Source organism: Polypterus senegalus, chromosome 17 (genome assembly GCF_016835505.1).
Source record: "Polypterus senegalus isolate Bchr_013 chromosome 17, ASM1683550v1, whole genome shotgun sequence".
Lineage (NCBI taxonomy): Eukaryota > Metazoa > Chordata > Cladistia > Polypteriformes > Polypteridae > Polypterus > Polypterus senegalus.
The window spans coordinates 8,867,154-8,887,879 of NC_053170.1; the positions used below are offsets into that span (position 1 = coordinate 8,867,154).

At 38.9% G+C, this 20,726-nt stretch overlaps 1 protein-coding gene across 6 annotated transcripts in view; it reads right to left on the bottom strand.

Moving 5' to 3' along the window:
• LOC120517328 (protein TANC2) overlaps window positions 1-20,726 on the bottom strand; it is a 434,594-nt gene that overhangs the window by 311,563 nt on the left and 102,305 nt on the right. For all 6 annotated transcript variants that reach the window (XM_039739552.1, XM_039739550.1, XM_039739549.1 and 3 more), the window contains exon 2: window positions 7,780-7,883. The gene's annotated coding sequence lies outside the window, so the exon portion shown is untranslated. The remainder of the gene's footprint in view (window positions 1-7,779; window positions 7,884-20,726) is intronic.

Genomic DNA, 20,726 nt, shown 5'->3' on the forward strand with positions numbered 1-20,726 from the left:
AACGAAAAATGGAAACAATAACATGTTTCATGAAATGAGAAGCACAGATATGGGCAGGATTTGGCTCTGTAATAACACCGCCTGGAAGACACAGGGTCCCTCCAGGACTAAATGTGGGATCCATTACTTTCCACAGAACTTTTAAGTGAGAGCCCCCCTTGTTTTAGTGTACCACAGCCCACAAGTACAGAAGCAAATTATAACGTAGTCAAAATTTCTGTGCACTGTTGCCTACTGAGACGTGGACACAGAATCGTACAACGTTTACATTTTTATTTAATAACCACCAACTACATACTAAGTTGTCCCAGACTGTGGCAGATTTGAGTAAATGCATGCAACACAACCATAAATAAACTTTCTGCTATCGTATTTCCAATTTTAATGACTCAGAAGAAAAAGAAATAAAATACCTCAGAAAAACACAGCAAGTTGGCTGCTTGTGTCTTTGCTGCATATCCTAAAGACCAGTGAAGTCTCTCTCTGTAATTTCCTATTCATCATATTTGCCACCTGATTTATGTTTTTTGTTTACTTTCAAAAGCTTACGAGTGGAGAGTATTTCATACAATATCTTTCTTGCCAAATTGAAGGAGAACAGCACAATGAAATAATCACACTGCACCTTATCAGAAACATTAGCACAAATCAAAGAGGAGTCACGTTTATGATGGAGTCTTCAGGTGCTCCTGCAGCTAAACTGGAATGGGGAGGCTCTGAACCCTTCCTCGGGTCCTTCCCTTCAGCTTTCCCAACCTCAGCAACTAAGGAGATTAAAATTACAGTGGGGGGAAATAAGTATTTGATCCCTTGCTGTTTGCTCACTTAAAAGGAAATGAACAGTCTCTCATTTTTATGGTAGTTTCATTTTAATGGAGAGAAAGAGACAGAATATCAACCAAAAATCCAGAACAACACATTACATCAAAGTTATAAACTGATTTGCATGTCATTGAGTACTAGGGTGTTGTACCGTGTTAGCCATTATGAATGTAGAGAAAAGTCAAGCAAAATGACACCTTTTATTCGCTAACTAAAAAGATTACAATATGCAAGCTTTTGAGGCAACCCAGGCCCCTTGCCTGAAGAAGGGGCCCGAGTTGCCTCGAAAGCTTGCATATTGTAATCTTTTTAGCTAGCGAATAAAAGGTGTCATTTTGCTTGACGTTTCTCTACATGTCATTGAGTGAAATAAATATTTGATCCCCTGCAACCCAGCCGGAGCTCTGGCTCCCACATATTGGCTGTGTGCCCATGTGGCACACAGATTACAATCAATCAATCAATTCCAGATACTCCTGATCTCAACTTGTTATGTGTATAAAGCACACCTGACCCTCAGCAAGAAGCTTGGTGAGAATGTGACAACTGTTGGTGCGATTATTCGGAAATGGAAGAAATATAAAATGACCATCAATTGCCATCACTCTGGAGCTCCATGCCTCATGGGGTAAGGATGATCATGAGAAAGGTGAGGGATCAGCCCAAAACTACACGAGAGGAGCTTGTTAATGATCTGAAGGAGGTTTTTCACTGGCAAACTTAAGATGGACCTGTACATGTGCCTTCTTGAGCAAGGGTACCTTGGGGGAGCTTCAAGATTTCAATCCATTACGGTGTAGTGTGGTGGTCCCAACTGCCTTAATAAGCTCCTCCCATGTAGTTTGGGCGGATTCTCACCTTTCTCTTGATCATCTTCACCCCATGAGGTAAGATCTTGCATGGAGCTGCAGACCGAGGGCGATTTATGGTCATTTTATATTTCTTCCATTTCTGAATAATTGCACAAATAGTTGTCAGCTTCTCACCAAGCTTCTTGCTGATGGTCTTGTAGCCCATTCCAGCCTTGTGTAGGTCTTGTCCCTGACGTCCTTTGACAGATCTTTGGTGTTGCCCACAGTGGTGGAGAGATTGGAATGGAAGAAATGGATTCTGTGGACGGGTGTGCTTTATACACATAATGAGTTTAGTATCTGTAATTGATTGATTGATTGACTGATTGATTGTAATTGCACACAGCCAATATGTGGGTGTCATAATTCTGGCTGGGTAGTAGGGGATCAAATCCTTATTTCTCTCAATGACATGCAAATCTATTTATAACTTTTATGTAATGTGTTTTTTTTTTCTGGATTTTGGTTGATATTCTGTCTCTCTCCATTAAAATGAAATTACCATAAAAATGAGAGGCTGTTCATTTTTTTGTAAGTGAGCAAACTTACAAATTCAGCAGGGGATCAAATACTTATTTCCTCCCACTGTACTTCAGGTATTCATGCCTAAAAGATAGGCACATTTCAAGTCCAAAGTTCAACCTTCAGATTGCAGAGGTGTCTTGGTCTCAGTGTCCTTCTTACGCTGCCAACAAATGCCTAATGGCTGGCACAGTGAACCAGTTTTCTTCCACTGTATCCTAGCAAAGGGGTACGTTAACACAGGATTCCTCTTCCCAAAACAGTTACTTTTAAACCCATCACCTGAACTACTGGAATAAAAGATCCAAACATATCTATCTGCTCAGGTCCATTTACTTACAGGATACAATTTTTTCTCCTTTTTGTTATTTAAATTTGATATTTTTAGCTATTGGTACATACTTGTCCTCTGAAATTCTAGGCCAGACCATCAGAATGACACACTTTGTAATTACAGCCCTTGCTCAGTGAGCCGATGGGGGAGGGAGGTATCCTCATATCTGCTGCTGTCACAGGAGGAGGAGGAGGAGGAAAAAATTTCCATGTATACAGAACAAATGAAGAAAGGGAGAGGTGGAGTGAGACTGACATGAACTGGGTGAGCCAAGGAGGCAGGAGCAAGACGGTGGGTTGGGGGTGGGGGCTGGTAACAGAGAGGAGAAAGGCTTCAGTGTTCACAAGTGTCTCATGGGCACTCTGTATGCCTGTGTGTGAAGTACAAATGTGGCCTGAGCTGCAGTGCAGTGCTGCTTATAAAGGGAGAAAAGAAAAACAAGCCATGAAATTCATTACATAATGAAGAACATGTGAAAATTATCACAAAATTGATCATCCTATATGTTCATTAACGATGTTCATCATATTTTACTTGTTTAAAGGGATGCTCCACCCCCAAAATAATTTTTTTTTATGTTACTTGTCCACATAGTTTGTCATCATGACTGAAAAAAATTTAATTTCATGTGCTCATGGATAATAGAGAGAAATATGTTATGATATAGTAGAAGCTAACAGTGACCGATGCTAAATAAACAGCAAACAATGTAAAAACATTCGAGACATTACTCGTGTCGAAAAATCCACCTGTCATTTATCACGATGTTTGCACAAAACATACACACTATATGCTTTTTTTTTTGCTAAAATATTATAAACAATATATTTCTTCATGGGAACTGAAGACACAGCTCTCCCCTTTACTCATTGGTCAAGAGTTCTGTTTACAATTGATATGTTCACCCCCCCCCATTTTACTGTTATTTAAAGTATTTACACATTTACTAATGAGAACCTTATTATCTTTATGGTCTTGGTGACACATAGGGCCATCACACTCATATCTGAATATCAAATACATTTAAATATTAGGTACACTTTGAATATTCAAAATCAAATTCAAAACTTTGAATTATCTTCAGTTAGTATTAAGTTATGTCCTGTGCCTCTAAGCAACTCTGGAATTTTTTGAGGCTGTCATTTCATGTATGCACCTTAGTTATTCATATTTTTTGTTGGATATATTATATTATTAGCAATGAATTAGAAAACCTTAAGTTTCATTTTCAAATGAGAGCTGCTCTGGTACAATTTCCCTTTTAATTGGACAGCCCATTACTTGTGGGGCTCTCTGCCGAGAGGACTTTATTCGAAAGCTGCTTTATACTTCATGTAGAGACAAATTCTCCTTGTGCACAAAAACAAGGTGAAGGTCTATGTGTCTCATTCTGGTTGTTCCATACAGTTGTGCTGCAGGACTTCTACACTTGTCATATTAGCCATAACTGTCTAAAACACGTGACACTCGATGGCTTCTCTGAGTGATGCCTGAGGCTAGAACAAGTAATGTCACTGCCAATCTCTTTTACAAACTTAGACACCTCATTTACTGAACTAGAACAGTAACAGCTAAAATATTGTTGATAATAATAGTTGCCAACAAGTTCTGTTATCAGTTAGTTGAGCAATAACTTTAAGTATGTCCGTGAATGGCAAGAGTAATATTTTGAGATAAGGCATAGATGGAGTGTCTATAAATACAGTGGAGGGTCAAAAACTAAAAAACTAGCAAGAGGGGAATCATTTCAACTTCATATCTGGCAAGAAATCCAAGGCTTGTATGATCTGAATAAATGACTTGACTTGTTACAGGAGTCATGTGATATGGGAGCACCTGAAAAGAAAACACATGGGCGTTGTACTCGGTTAGTCATTGTCTAACCTGCTTTGTCTTGACCAGGGTCGTGGGAGGTGCTGGAGCCTAGCCCATCTAGCATAGGGAGCAAGGCAGCAAAAAACCCTGGATAGGACGCCAGTCCATTGCGGCGTGAACACACACACGAACACCAAGACCAATGGCATGGTAGGGAGATCCCCTAATAAAGAAGGACTCTTAATGTTATTTTATTCTTTCAGCTCAAAATCCTTATGTGACAGTGTAAAGCCAAGTCCTCAGAGACATGTGAAACCTCCGCAATGTATTTCTTTGGATGATAACAATGGCTGATATGTAAAGCCTATGTTATGAAAAAAGAAGTCTTGTAATGTGTCAGACTCGGTACAACTTGCAGTCTTTGTTGTCGTCTAGTGGATAAAATCGAACAAAATAACCTGGGCATCTTTTGTTGATGTTTAACCATGGTTTCTGCCTTCTACCTTTGGTTTTTATTTTTGTCTATAACTGCCTTGAAAGGGTTAAGACAGACCTTACAGTTAGTAACAAGACTTGTTGCAATACACTTTTCTGACAATTATTATTTTACAGCATAATTATCCCATTGTTTTGAAGGAGAGCAATGTGTAAAGAATACATTTTTTTCATTTTTTAATAAATTCTTGTACTTTGAAAGGGGGGAGCCAATTTTAAAACCTCCAATTAATTGGTTAATCAAAGTAGTAATCAACTAGCTGATTAGCAAAATAGTCACAGCTAGAGTCCTAAAAATACACTGAAACATAGTAAATACTGAAACGTAAAGATTATTCTAGCATGTGATTTTGTTCAAGCCATCTAAATCACCTAATCCAACTCAGGGTTGCAGAGAACAAGTAGATATAGTAACAGAACAAAAGCCCTGGTAGGGTTCCAAGTCCATCACAGGGCCAGAATCAAATATGGGTGAAAAAATAGAGTAAAAAAGGAAAACTCAATTAGACATGAGTAGAATATGCAAACTCCACATGAACAACCACTGGGCAAGGGATTCAAACTCAGGACACTGGATCTATGAGGCAGCAGCAAAAGCGACTGTGCCTCGGTGCCACCCTACAACAACACTGAGAATATACAGAACATAAATACACCTAAGTGGCTGGCAAAAAAGTTAACAAACGGTACAGAACAAGACTTTAAAGAAGTGCACTAGAAGCCTAATACTATAGGCTGTCCAACGTCTAGAAGTCATTTAGTTTAACAAGAACCACAGCTAACTGGCTGGCTAGGCTCTATGGATGCTCTGCTGATATCCTGTGTTTGTAAGAGATTTGTTCAAGAGGTGCAGTGTTGACACACATCCTTCAAAGAGCAGTGCATGAGCGATTGAGTCTTTATGGTTTACAGATTCTGAAAGGAACAGCATAACATACAATGTTGTGTGAAAACCTAGACGATCCCGCTAGCTATAAAAGGCACTCCCAAAACATTGGGCTGTTTAGGAAAGACCTCTAAGATTGTGTTCAGGATAAGGAGTGCTTTACATAATAAGACTTATCTTAAAAGAGTTTTTAAGTCTTATTATGTAAAGCACTCCTTATTTGCCTAACCATCACAGCTGAAATATAAAACGAAGACAGTTTTTAAAAGAGAATTATAATAATGCCCATCCAGGAAAGGTCCTACATCTAATAAAGCCCTGGCACTTAATCAATACTGTTCACATATGCAAGGACAATAAAAAGAAATTTAAAATTGACCCACTTTAGCAAATGGAGAAAACACATTTAACCGCTATATGCTCTTGTTGACAGTCTGAAAATGTAGATAGAGGTTAACTCTTCAAAGGGACTAAACTTCTTTTAATCCCTAACATAGCAAACAAGAAAAAAAAACCAAAAACATGCACACATACCAGAAGAGCCACATTACCTCTTCCAACTCTCCTCTTACTCAATCCACCGTAGGCTACACATTAATAACTACTTTCATATAGCAGCTTGAAGATGGTTTTGCTATCCTTATAGGCCAAATGTTCAGAGGCCTGTGTACATTCTCATCCTTCAGTTGGGAGCTTAGCCAGGCCCACCACAGACTGTGGAATACCATTTAATTTAGTCCTCAACTCCAATAGCAAGGTCCTTGTCAGTAACTTCCTGATCTGGTGCAGAAAAATTATATGCCAGTAAAATGCAAAAAGAGCCTGGACGAGCTACATAAGAGTCTTCCGAAGCAAATTCCACACACACAGTCCACTGGTGAATAAGTGCTGAGCTGCTCCAGATGTCCTCAACTGGCATCTTCTCCTGTCACCCAGCCCAGCCACTAAGATTCTAGTGTAAGCAGGAGGAAGCAATCTGTATAGCTAACTCAGCCATCAGCTGTTGTGGCAGGACAGGAACTCCTGTACCTCATCTCATGCCACAGTGCCATCTGGTGGTAAATAATAATAATATTATATGCTTGGTAGGCACCTTTGTCCAAGATTTCTCACAGTACACATTCAGCATAACTATAATTGGTTGCCCACATCTTTCACAAATGGAGCACAGGTAGGTTCACTGACTTATTCTGAGTCAACGGTCAATTAGTTGTAGGAACAGAACCTTTGACTTTGTGGATTAAAGTCTAATGTCCAAATACTACACCACTCTAGCTACCTAAAAGGTCATTATTTCAAATCTACCTTTTAAATCTATGCAGAACTCTGAAATAAGAGCTATTCCACCTTCAGTTAAGGTCAACATAAACTGAAGTAATTTAAGTTGTACAAATATGTGAGGAATATTGCAATTTATCTGCAAATTTACTGTATAAAGTTAAGCTTACATAAACCTTCCAAGCGTGCAGTGAGCTACTCCACAAGTCTAACATGTTAGCCATTAGAATACACTAAAACCAAAGGTATAAAACTGAACAGACACAAAACTGATTTTTCAGGTCCACATAATAGAAGGCCTGCAAATTAAAAAAAAAATAAAAAAATAAAAAAACAAGGTTTATTTTAGAGAATATAGTTCTCCCCCAATTTAAATCGCAGGTTACGTGATTTTCTCAGGGTCACCCTAGAAAGTGGCAGTTTATTTGAAACCACCCTCATCTGCTTTACTACATTATTTTTTAGGCCACTAGGAACAAAGTACTTGCGAATTTCCAAAAACTCAGAATGATCCCTATTAAATAAAGCCTGACTAGCTTATAATACGCTCATACCTATTCACTTAAAGGATGTCGTCTAATTGATCCAATGTGAAAAGTGCATCTTTTGTTGAATGTAAGAATCACAACATGGTGTAATGCCAGGATGAATGCAGCCTTAAAGGTTAAAAAAAGACACTCCATAATATAAGAAGACATTTGTCCTGCATGCTCCCCACGCATACATATATACGATAGTCTCAATCCTGTGACCTCGATACAAAAAATGAAGCCTACCTTAATTCAGCTGGAAAGTCCTTAGATGTCCCAAAGGTCTATACTCTCCAAAAGCCTGACTAGAAAAGAAATGTCCATTCCCTTGTTATAAATCCAATAGACTCCTGTGAGAGAGGCAGACAAAAAAAAAAAACGGAATGAGATGTCAAAGCAAATTATGTTCACAACAGTATAAACAGCATATTGGCACCTCTTCTTGGGGAGCCAGTCATTCGGCAGAAAAAATAAAACAGCAGCCAAAGTACCGAGCCAGCAAACAGGATAACAGATAACATCCTTCTAAATGTGGACCATAAACATTCCAGGTAAGAGGATGAGGACACGAGCAAACACAGCCCTGTCAATACCTGAGCCAGTGATTTGCAGGTTTTAACTACTCTACTATATCATTTTTCAGAAAAGGAAATAAAAAAGAAAAGCATACGGGATTGGCAAAAGGAATTTCACTTACAGCCGCTGCTATTGCTATTACTGGTGTCTCATTTTTCACTGTAAAACATAGACATTAGGAACCATGAATAAAAATTATGAAAACAATGTATTTTCTAATTTATTATATAGTTAAGTACATCTGGATTTGTTTATTTTATGATAGTTAAATAATATACATTCAGTGTTGTAAAATCCCACAACAGCATGTTACACAAAAGAATGCATTATATTTACATTTCACAACAAATATTGTATAATAAAAATTGTTACAGTATCAAAGCATTGTGTGATACTGGATTATTTTTTTTTGTTTGTTTTATTTAACAATCTAATCTAATAATTTGAGGGAAGCACAGTGGTGTAGTCATTAGCGCGATCGTTTCACCAATTTTAGAATTCTCACCTGGTCACTCCCCGGGTGGAGTTTACACCTTCTCCCCATGTTTGTGTGGGTCTCCCTCCACATACCAAACACATGGGTTATGTTAACTAGTCAGGCTTAACCCCACCCAGACCCTGATGCTGCCATACTTACAAGTCTTGCATGAATTATTGTGATGAAACAAATGGTGTCCACTCAGAAAACGACTTCTGCAATTACATTTCCTTTTACTTTTTTGGCTGGCACCTTTGTCCAAGGTGACTTACAACATTTATGATACGCTTTATTACGTTTCTTTAGGTTTTGTAATTGGCGCACAGGCAGGCCAAGTGACTTGCTCAGGGTCACACAGTGGTGTCAGTAGCAGAATTTGAACCCACAACCTCGGGGTTTGAAGTCTAAAGCCTTACCCACTACAATACACTGCCTGATCGTTTAGTGCTGATTAGCGAAATTCGCCACAACATTCATTGCAGCGAATATGTTGTGTTTGCTGGCAACCTTATTCAACAAATATTTTCCTGGGTATTTGCTATGCAACACCAACATGGTATCACAGAGCTGTAGCAGCCAATGTTGGATGGTACAATCTCCCCGAGTATATAACTCTGATGTTAATAGTAGGTGGCGTGGTGGCTCTGAGACTAGGAAAATGCGCCAGCAATCGAAAGGTTGCCGGTTCAAATCCCGTAAATGCCACAAGTAATTCCACTCTGTTGGGCCCTTTACTTGAGCCTTTAACTTATAATTGCTCCATCCTGGGTATGACGTTAACCTGAATCCAACCCTGCAAGCAGGTCCTCCAACTTGCAGGGAAACCTCTGGAACTGGTGGCACGATTGGCACTCCCGCCACTGTAGAAAAACTTTATACTGTTCCAACTCTATTCAAACAAGTGTGCTGCTGAAGTGTCACCCGTTGCACAGCTGCACTTGGGTCCTAATTTGGGATCCTGAGATGGTTCGTATCCACAAACACTCCCAACCTCCTCCTCCTCCTAATGGTAGGCTAAAAATTAGCGGAAAACTTGTGAATGCATTTAAATACAAAACACACACAGAGAGGAGGATACTGGAAATGTCTCGGTGTATTTGTGCCTTAAAGGTTAGGCTATTTTGTGTGGACTCATACGTGACCTGTATGTAATACGTTTGCCTACCCCTTTAATAGTATTCTCCAGAGTGCTATGCAGGATGCAAGTGAAGAATCCACATGCTTGAGTGCTGCGTTTATTTAGTATGAGCAGCACCGAGTGAGCAAAAGAGTTTCAGTTCGAGACTGAAGAGAATTTCGGTTTGAGACTGGGGGGCAAGCCTTAGTGAATTTATGCTTCATGTCTGCAAGAGATTTTACTGTTCCGATATTTAATTTTATTTCAGGTAGGCAAGTAACATAGTGGTTAGCACAGCTGACTCACAGCTCAGGTCACATTTTTACCCACAATAATTGGTCCAGCATAGTTGGCAGACATTTCCTTAGCCATCAGGGATACTCAAAAAGACCACTGCACTATTGTAATTTACTCATAACTGGTTCAGTTTCTCCTTCCCCATCGACTTTAATGCATTTTGCCAAGTTTGGTGAAGTTCACAAACATTTCCGTAATTTCACCAAGCTCAAGGCAAAGCAAACTCAGTGGGATTCACTCGTCACTATTAATGATAAAAAATGTTGACTAATTACATCTTCATAATTAGCAAGGCCATCAGTTCAGCAAGATTAAATCTCATACCTGTAACTGTCTAATGCAAAACAAAAATAACTTTGTATCAAAGCAAAGAGTTCTTAGTAGAGCAAGGATCAGGTTGGGGTGAGCTTTGTTCCCAGACTTAACGCCTAAGAGGTATTATCAATAAAACAACTGAATGTTAAAAATTAACATTCTCAAACCTACTTAATCCAATTCAGGGTCACATAAGATCAGAGAACTGGGATCACGACAGGAAGCATACCCGGGCCCTTCATCACAAGGTCTACTCATGTGCACAACAAACACTCATACAGGTCAGTTTGGAATCACTAATCAACCTAACAAGCGTGTCTTTGGGGATGTGGGAGCCAAACTGGAGTACATGAAGAAAAAACCACAGAGACACGGGGAGAATTCGAAAAAAGGAAAAGGAACAAACATGTCATCTGAACCCAGGACGCTGACTTTCTAAGGCACCACTGCTTATCACTGCTCTATCATCTTTCTGTACTGAAAGAAAAATTAATTTCTGCGTAAATCAAATTCACTAATGGCCCTATAAACCTGCAAATGAAGTGTGACGAAAATTACTATATGAAAGGTAGAATGCATTGCAAGCTATATCATGCATAAAGATTTATTCCTATTGCGCTTTTTAACTACTGCTCACCAGAGAGGAAGCACATAAAATGAGCTGTAAAGAACTTTAAAGTGTTTATCGGGGCTAAAAGCATCATTAAGGACATAATTGTCTTCCAATGAAAGAAGTCGTAACTTTTTTTAAGAGCTTTATGATGGTGGTCAAAATGAAAGATGCTATAGAACAGAAAAGTTTTCATTTTAAACGGTTTTTATTACTTGGGTTTAGAATGAAAATCATCACATTAAATAATGATGGCTCTTTAAAGAGCCTTATGATAGTTTTTACAGCTTTGGGCTCACTGTGAAAGGCATTATATGAAAAGTTTTTAAAAACAGTATTTTAACTCTGACTGAAAGGTGCTGTATACTGCAAAATATTAATGGCATCAGAAGTTATTATAGTGACAGGCACTATACTGAATAAACAGTGCTCTGGGTTTGAGAGGGTCCTGATAAAAACCAACATCCAGGCCTTTAATGACCTCTTGGGCACGGCCATCAGCTGTGTGTCTGTCTGTGGAGAGAGAGTGTCGACCACGTTGAGAGGTTTACTTACCTTGGCAGTGACATTCATGTCTCTGGTGACTCTTCCTATGAAGTCAGTAAACAGATTGGGAAAGCAGGGGGGTCATGAGGTTGCTGGAAAGGGATGTGTGGCGCTCCTGATATCGGTGCAAAGGGACAAAGGTCCAAGTCTTTAGAGTCCTGGTGCTTCCTGTTTTGCTACATGGTTGTGAGACATGGACACTATCCAGTGACCTGAGATGAAGACTGGACTCCTTTGGTGTCTCTTCAGAGAATCCTTGGGTTCCACTGGTTTGACTTTGTGTTTCTCACATTGTGAGGGAGTGTCAGTTACTTCACTACGACCATGTGGCACGATTACCAGCTCACAGGATCCTCATTGTTGAGGAGCCTTGTGGCTGGACCAGGCCAAGGAGATGCCCATGTAACATCTGGCTGCAGTAGATAGAGGGTAATTTCTGGAGGGTGGGACTGGACCACGTGTCTGCCTGGGGGGGCTGCGAACTGGGATCCTGAGATGTTTCGTCATGTGGTGGGTGCGGTAACACTCTGTACCAGTGCATGCTCCCTAACCTGACCTGTAGAATGCCCAGGCAGAGCTGGGTGGCCTTTGGCCATCAAAGCCCTGCAGATTTGCTTTTCTCTAGTATAACTGGAGTTTTTTTTCTCTTTGCTTTTTCTATCCTTCTGGCTAACTGACCTTATCATCAGACTAATCTTTAGAGGTGTATTGTATATAAGAACACTACTGTTGTACTAATTATAGTTTTATAAGATCATATGGATTTATTTACCGTATATACTCGCGGATCAAGTCAGGATTTGATTTTATCGTAAAATTTCTGGTATTTTATAATGTCGGTCGTATAAGTCGAGTGCAGAAAACTCGAGCTATTGGTCCAAGAGATTTTGATATGCTAACGGCCACCTGAGAGATTAACCACGGAGCACACAGACTTTTTTTTCTATGTATTATGCCTAAGTGGCCACACGGTAATACCTGAACTATTCCGAAGCAATGTTTGCACTGATTTGTGTTTTTTTGTATCTCACACCCTCATTCACCTTTATCGTAAGAGCATCCCTTATCTATGATGGAGCGTTCAATCAGAAGAAAATATGAAGCTGGTTTTAAACTAAACATGGTTGAAGTAGCAGAAGAAATTGATAACTGCGCTGCTGCAACAAAATTCGATGTGTCTCAGAAACTGATGAGATATTGGAGGAGACAAGAAGATGTAAAAATAAATTAATAAAAAATTAAGTGTCGCATTTTTGAATGGGTGTACAAGTTGGGGTCTGATTTAATGATCGACTTATACATGAGTATATACAGTAGATATGGCAGAAGTGGATATTTTTTCACATATGGAGCCCTGTAAAATGAAATGTATTGTGAAATGCGTGTGTTCAGTATTAAACAAAAAAAAAAAAGGAGAGTAAATCGCAGTTCATAAGGTACAGGTGACACATGACAGAAGCCTGCACCTTTGACTATTCCCCTTCCTGATTCATTTTTATTTCTTCATTTTATCTGTTAAATCAGAAACTCTTGGCCTCTGATAACCATTCAGTTCTATTTCACCTTGCAATGCACACTTTAGAAGTATAGGATAGTCAGAAAATACCACATAGTGATAGACAACAAAAGAGTTTTCTCATTAAGAAATATGTGCAGGAAACTATACTTGGTTTTCTATACAAGCAAAATATAATCTATTATTTTTTTTTTGTTTTGTTCAGAGATTGACAAAATGTATTCTTATTAGAAGGATTAAGGAGTTTTCATTTATTTATTTATTACTTCTTATACCGTGGCATGCTAATAGTTTCTTGCTGACTTTTTGCTGTACTAGCTATAATTTTACAAGCTTTTTATGGGTGTCCAGTGGAGTTAGTTTTTGTCATTGAATGTTTTACCTTTTTTCCAAGCTTACGTTACTTTGCTAATTTCTATGATTTAATTGGGCAAATGTGATATTGACCCCAAACTGCCTTATTGCTTCATTGAAGTGGGTACCTCTTAAGCCAAAGATGTTAATGTCAAGCGGGTATCATTAGAAAGTAAAGGAAATTCATTTGTTTTCAGGTCATTTGATTTCTCCAGTGCACTATATAAATGATCAGTTCTTACAGTAGAAGGTTTCACTCTGAATAAAATTACAGTTTCCATGCAGGTTCCACCCTGGCTTACTCTATCCCCCTTTAACTCCCTGTAAATGTAATTGTGTGCCACTGCTGGCTTTGTTAGAAAAGCAAGATCTCATTATCCAGTACACGTTGAGCATCCCTGATCCAAAATTCCAAAGTCTGAAATGCTCCAAAATGCGAAACTGAAACCGCTGTTGTTAGTTACAACAATATTGTAGGAGTTAATGAGAAGTTGAAAGAATTGCCAGCTTGGTCAGAGAAAATATGAATTGCAAAATGTGCATTCAAAGTAAACAAAGTGTCACACCTCGTCAAAAGGACTGTCGTTAAGAGAGCTGATAATGAATAGCCAAAGGAGATCCAGAATTCTGTACTTAAGAGTACCCAAAATGTGCCTAACAACACTAGTAGATGCACAGATCAGGCTGCGCAGCATGCACCTTCTGACTACATGTCTAAACAATTAAATAAAGAAATGTGACATTACTCTCCAATTGGACATGCAAAACTGCCATAGCAGAATATAGCTGCAGAGCTTTAACGCACAGTATATCCATAGACCACAATGCTTATCTAAACTCTGTTTTCTGTTGTTATGCCACATAGTGATGCAACAGACCACTTTCTCACTTTTGGGTTCATAAACTTGGAAGTGTTTCCTTGCTGGGATCTCTCATGTCCAGTTATATCACAACAATGTCTGAAATCAAGTTGAAGAGTTTTTGTAGTGTTCCTTTTTGTTCTACTACAAAACAAAAACAACAATATCTTAGCGTTTCATGCTAATCAAGGTAGCTCTTTTGTATGTAGTCTACATTTTACCGAGAATTACTACCTTTCATCTGTATGTGGCAAGTGTCTCAAAATTGGTGCTGCCCCATCACACTAAAGTGGAACAGCTGGGAAGATGAGGAACAGGGATGGCTTTCTGTGTATGACGGAGCAGAGAGCGGTCTGGGAGGTGATTTTCAGCATGTTGATTCTGATGTGCCACTCGAAACTCAACAGGTGGACATGGAAATAGTGTGCGACACTAATCTGTTGACAGACCATGAATATGCACCTCCAACTTCATCAGGTATGCGCTTACATTTTTAATATAATTATTTTTAGCGTAATCTTTATTAAAACTCCACTGTATCAGATATGTGACTAACAAAGATTCATCAATCAAGACCAAATGTAAATCTAATATTGATATTCAATACTTGTACTCAGGAACGTTATTACAATTATTACAAAAGCAGTGAATGAATATCTAAACACGCTGATCTGTGACGCCTGCATCTTATCACTTCCTCCATATTTAACACGTTTGATACTAATCACGTACAAAGAACACAACAAAATGAAAATTGCTCCATTCGTAAATTAGGATGGCATGTGATGCTAGCTAGCAAAATATTGTTAACAAGAGAGCACTTTCCTTCACAGTTGAAAAGATCATTCTTATGAAAATATATGTATCCCTTTTCAGTTTTTTCATATGACATGTTGCGCTCCATTAATTTTGTAACATATGCAATAGTCAGTTTGGGAAGATTTTTGAGAGAACAGTTGAACAACGGTCCTGATTGCTCCAATGTGTTTGCAAACCACCATTTAACAGGAACAACAACAACAACATTTATTTCTATAGCACATTTTCATACAGATGATGTACAGTAGTTCAAAGTGCTTTACAGGATGAAGAAAGAAAAAAATATAAAATAAAATTAGGCAATACTAATCAACATAGAATAAAAGGAAGGTCCGATGGCCTGGGAGGACAGAAAAAAAAAAAAAACTCCACACGGCTGGAGAAAAAAAAAAAATCTGCAGGGGTCTCCAGGCCACAAGACCACCCAGACCCTATTAGGCATTTTACCTAACATTAATGATCTCAATCAGTCCTCCTGGTTGGAAGAATTAGGAAGAAGGAAGTCAAACTGAAACACCTCAGTGTGTGACCTCAGCAGCGTTTGCCTTCTTTTGTACACTCCGTTGTTTGAAATGTGCCCTTTTCGTACAGTGCATAATAGCAATATCATTTGTATGCGGTAACAAGTTACTCCCCTGATTCGGAACAAAGCAAATGGACTAGGAGTGTAAAAACACCTTAACATTTTTCACATTTCAGGTTCAAAAGAGAGTAAGAGAGCACAGAATTTGGCATCAGAGGGTAGCCTTGCCCTTAGCCATATTGCTTGTATGAAGTGATGCATCAGGGTTGGATTCAAATAGCTTGATTCATGAGGTAACTGTAGGACTTAAGCCAAATGTATGTATTGTTGCATAAAGGTAGTTCAAATTAACTCTATCTAAAGCTTACTGCATGTCCAGAGGTACCAAAACCTCAGGGGACGGTTACAGATGATGTGCACTGTATGTATATATTAGATTAAAAAATAACTGTCCTCTCATTATGGCTGTTCCTGTTCTGTTACCTAATGCTCTTCCTGTTTCCTTGACATGTTTATTAAATGATATTGGTCTGTCCGTAGCCTTATCAGTCTAAAGGATTTGTATTTTTCATGAGCTAAACAAATGTCGATGCCCAATGTAAAGTTTTACAAAAGGACCCTTTACTATTTACTTCATCTAGCACAGCTGTCGTTAATGACAATACTTTTAATGCAATTCTGGTTGTTACCCAACTGGGCTTGCGGCCTTTTTGTTTTACATGAACTCAGTAGTATCTGAATGTTCAGAGGGAGTTGATTGTAGAGCTTGTGTGTTGGGTAAATCTAACTTCTGGAAGGGGTTTAAGCATAATATATAATGACTTGCAGCGTAACTGAAACATTTTAGGTTTTTGCTTTGGTTCAACTGCTTTTATTATTGTTATTATTTTTTTTTTAACTGGCAACCAAATGGTAGAGTGGCTGTAGTGAGTGACAAGGGAGGAATAAGCCAGCCAGCTAATTTTGTACCCTTGTTAGAATTTTCACCTGTGTCCATTTATTAAGAGACTAAAAAAACTGTTGAAGAATAAAAGGTTCTAATTTTCCACTCCACACTTCAGTGTGTTCTAATACACACTGATATTATTTCTTAATAGAAGCATCAAGCTGAATATCTGATTAAATGACATGTTCTGTTAAGAACAAAGATTAGTCTGTAACTACAAAATTGGTTGGCACAAAAGCTTCAGCCACTGGGCCCTCCCGGACTGATAGCCCGTGGTGAATTTAAACTGACTGTCCATCCATTATACTGTATAACTGAAAGGCCTTCTTGTATGACTGCATGTCCTGTATCACAGCTGAATAAAGTGTAACTGGAATAAGTAATCTTTTTAATTCCTCAAACAGCTGTCCTGGACGGTCATGGACATGGTTTGCATAGCCTCTCCTTTTCACCCTAGTTGGTAAGACATAACAGAAGTTTTTGTGTTTTTTCCCTGTTAATCTGGTTTCTGAAATGGCCATTCTGCTTCAGTTGTAATTGAAATGCATGTCTTTTTCATTACCGGCCATTGAGACGAGAACAGGGCATTCAGCCCAACAGTCTCGTCCACACTATTCACCTAGAGTGTCCAAAATTACTTCAAGTCAAGATCTGACTTGGTCGTAAAAGTTCTGCTCTTCACCACATTACTTGATAATTTATTCCATGTGTCTATGGTCCTTTGTGTGAAGAAAGCTTCCTAGCATTTCTGTGAAATCTTCCCTTAACACGTTTCTAGCCACATCCCCGTGTTCGTCTCAGATTTTATTTTAAAATAGCAATTGCAATCTACTGTACGCATTCCTTTTATAATTTAAAAATTTCAGTTATATTCCTACTTAGTCTTTAGCTCCTTCAATCTCTCCTCATAGCTCATACCTTTTAGTCCCAGAGTCGGCCTATTTCGCTCTTCTCTGGACTTCCTCTAGCACTGCTGATGTCTTTTTTTGTAATATGGAGACCAAAATAGAACAAAATAGTCCAAGTGAGGCCTCACTAGTGCATTATAAAGCTTCAGCAAAACCTCCCTTGACTTGTTCTCCACACATCATGATGTATAACCTAACATCTTATTAGCGTTCTTAATTGCTTCTGCACACTGTATGGTGAGTCCACTGTAGCTCCTAGGTCCTTCTCATGAGGTGTACTTTCAAGTTTCAGACCTCCCAGCATCTATTCAACTCTTACATGCAATACATTTACTTACATTAAATTTTATCTGCCACCAACCTGCCCAGGCCTATATGATATCCAAAATCTCTCAGGTCGTATTATAAAGAGCAGTGGCCTCAGCCCTGACCCCTGAAGGACACCACTTTTAACATCTGCTGTTTCTGATAAAGTTCATCACACCTTAATCCTTTGCTTCCTGTGTTTGAGCCAGTTTTGTACCCACCTACAGACGGAGCCCTGAATTCCCACTTCTTGTAGTTAACCGAGATAAAAGTGGAATGTGCAAATCGTGTAGTTCAGCTGCATTGAAGACACTGGAAAAGGCTCACTTCTAGTCATCCAGAGGTACCATAGCCACACTAGGGTTGCATAGAATAAAGCTCTAACTAAAATGTCTCTTTAGCTCAATTAACAGCAATAAGACTGTACCTTCTGAATACAGATCATTTATGCTCTCTCACATCTGTATTGTTTTACTGTTGTTTAGCACCTCTAGGAAACATTTCTTCTTTTTTTTTCGTTCATTTTGTTTGTACTGAACAGTATGTTCTCGGACAGCACCTGACAAGAGCACGAGTCCTTGCGTTTGGCGAGTACAGAGCTGCTATGTTCCTATTTCTGTAACATTTGCTCAAGACAAAAATAATGAATGTAATGGTAATTGCTTAAGGTGTGATTCTACCTTGAAATTAGAAGATGATTTCAAGGAGAGGGAGGATGGAAGTTTATCCTGTGCTTTTACATTTTTATTTTTTTTGTAGATGAGTATCATTTCAGGGTTTTGAGATTATAAGGGTTTTAGGTATTCCAGGGCCTGCGTTTAAGTGCATATGACTTGTGGTTTCTCAAAGCCAGCCTTTGGCACGTACCTGCCTTTAAACTACTTTTACTTCTGGTAGTAAATATCACTTTAGGTTAGCAATTATATTTTTCCTTTTTTAGGTTGCTAAAAATCATATACTTTATTGATATAGAACTTAATCTTATCTGGTTCACTTGTATTAGAGGAACAACAAGAACAACTTTTATTTCTGTAGCATATTTTCATACAAAGAATGTAGCTCAGAGTGCTTTATAAGATGTCAAAGAGAAAGTTACAAAAAATTAAAAACAAATTAAGATTAGGTAAGAATAATAATGAATAAGTAACAAAGAAAAAAATAAAAGCACCATATATACAGTCATATGAAAAAGTTTGGGGACCCCTCTTAATTCTTTGGATTTTTGATTCTCATTGGCTGAGCTTTCAAAGTAGCAACTTCCTTTTAATATCTGACATGCCTTATGGAAACAGACGGATTTCAACAGTGACTTTACGTTTATTGGATTAACAGAAAATATGCAATATGCACCATAACAAAATTAGACAGGTGCATAAATGTGGGCACCCTAACAGAGATATGACATCAATACTTAATTGAGACTCCTTTTGCTCCTTTGAGCCTCTCGACGCTGTCCTCCTATAGCCTTTGATGAGTGTCTGGATTCTGGATGGAGGTATTCTTACGTGGACAGCCTGCTTCAAATCATCCCATAGATTTTCGATGATCTTCAAGTCTGGGGATTGTGACGGCCATTCCAGAACATTGCACTTCTCCCTCTGCATGAATGCCTTTGTAGATTTCCGACTGTGTTTTGGGTCATTGTCTTGTTGGAATTAATTCTTTTTTTAATTCCTTTTGCATTTATATAGCGCTTTTCTCACTACTCAAAGCGCTAAGCAATTGCACGTTAAGGGCCTTGCTTAAGGGCTCAACAGAGCAGAGTCCCTATTGGCATTTACGGGATTCGAACTGGCAACCTTCCGATTGCCAGTGCAGATCCCTAGCCTCAGAGCCACCACTCCGCCTCCAACCCCCACGTAACTTCAACTTTGTGACTGATGCTTGAACATTATCCTGAAGAATCTGATGATATTGGGTTGAATCCATCCAACCCTCGGCTTTAACAAGGGCCCCAGTCCCTGAACTGGCCACACAGCCCCACAGCATGATGGAACCTCCAGCAAATTTGACAGTAGATAGCAGGTGTTTTTCTTGGATTGCGTGTTCTTCTTCCGCCATGCAAAGCGCTTCTTGTTCTGACCAAATAACTCCATTTTTGTCTCATCAGTCCAAAGCACTTTGTTCCAAAATGAATCTGGCTTGTCTAAATGAGCGTTGACATACAACAAGCGAGACTGTTTGTGGCACAAGTGCAAAAAGGGCTTCATCCTCATCAGCCTGCCATGCAGATGTTCTTTGTGCAAATTGCTCTCAATTGTAGAACAATGTACAGATACAACATCTGCAGTGAGATGTTCTTGCAGGTCTTTGGAGGTGATCTGTGGGTTGTCTGTCACCATTCTCGCCATCCTGCCTCTGCATATGCCACTCCTGTATTTTTCTTGGCCTGCCAGACCTGAGGTTGGTTTAACAGCAACAGTGCCTGTGGCCTTCCATTTCCTGATTCCATTCCTTACAGTTGAAACTGACAGTTTAAATCTCCGAGATGGCTTTTTGTAGCCTTCCCCTAAACCATGAGACTCAACAATCTTTGTTTTCAGATCTTTTGAGAGTTGCTTTGAGGATCCCATGCTGTCTGTCACTCTTCAGAGGAGAGTCAAAGGGAAGCACAACTTGCAATTGACCACCTTAAATACCTTTTCTCCTGATTGGACACACCTGTCTATGAAGTTCAAGGCTTAACAAGCTCATCCAACCAATTTGGTGTTGCAAGTAATCAGCATTGAGCAGTGACAGGCATTCAAATCAGCACAATGACAAGGGGACCCACATTTGTGCACAGCCAGTTTTTCACTTTTTATTTAATTTCATACAACTAAATACTGCTTCACTAAAAATCTTTGTTCAGAAAACACCCCAGTACTCCAATGTTCCTAGGAAATGAAAGACATACCATTGTTATCTTTTATGTTGAAAGGAGAGTCAATTATTATGCAGGCTGAGAGGGGTTCCCAAACTTTTTCATATGACTGTACTCACGTATAAGTCGGGTCTTGAAACCCGAAAAATCGATCATAAA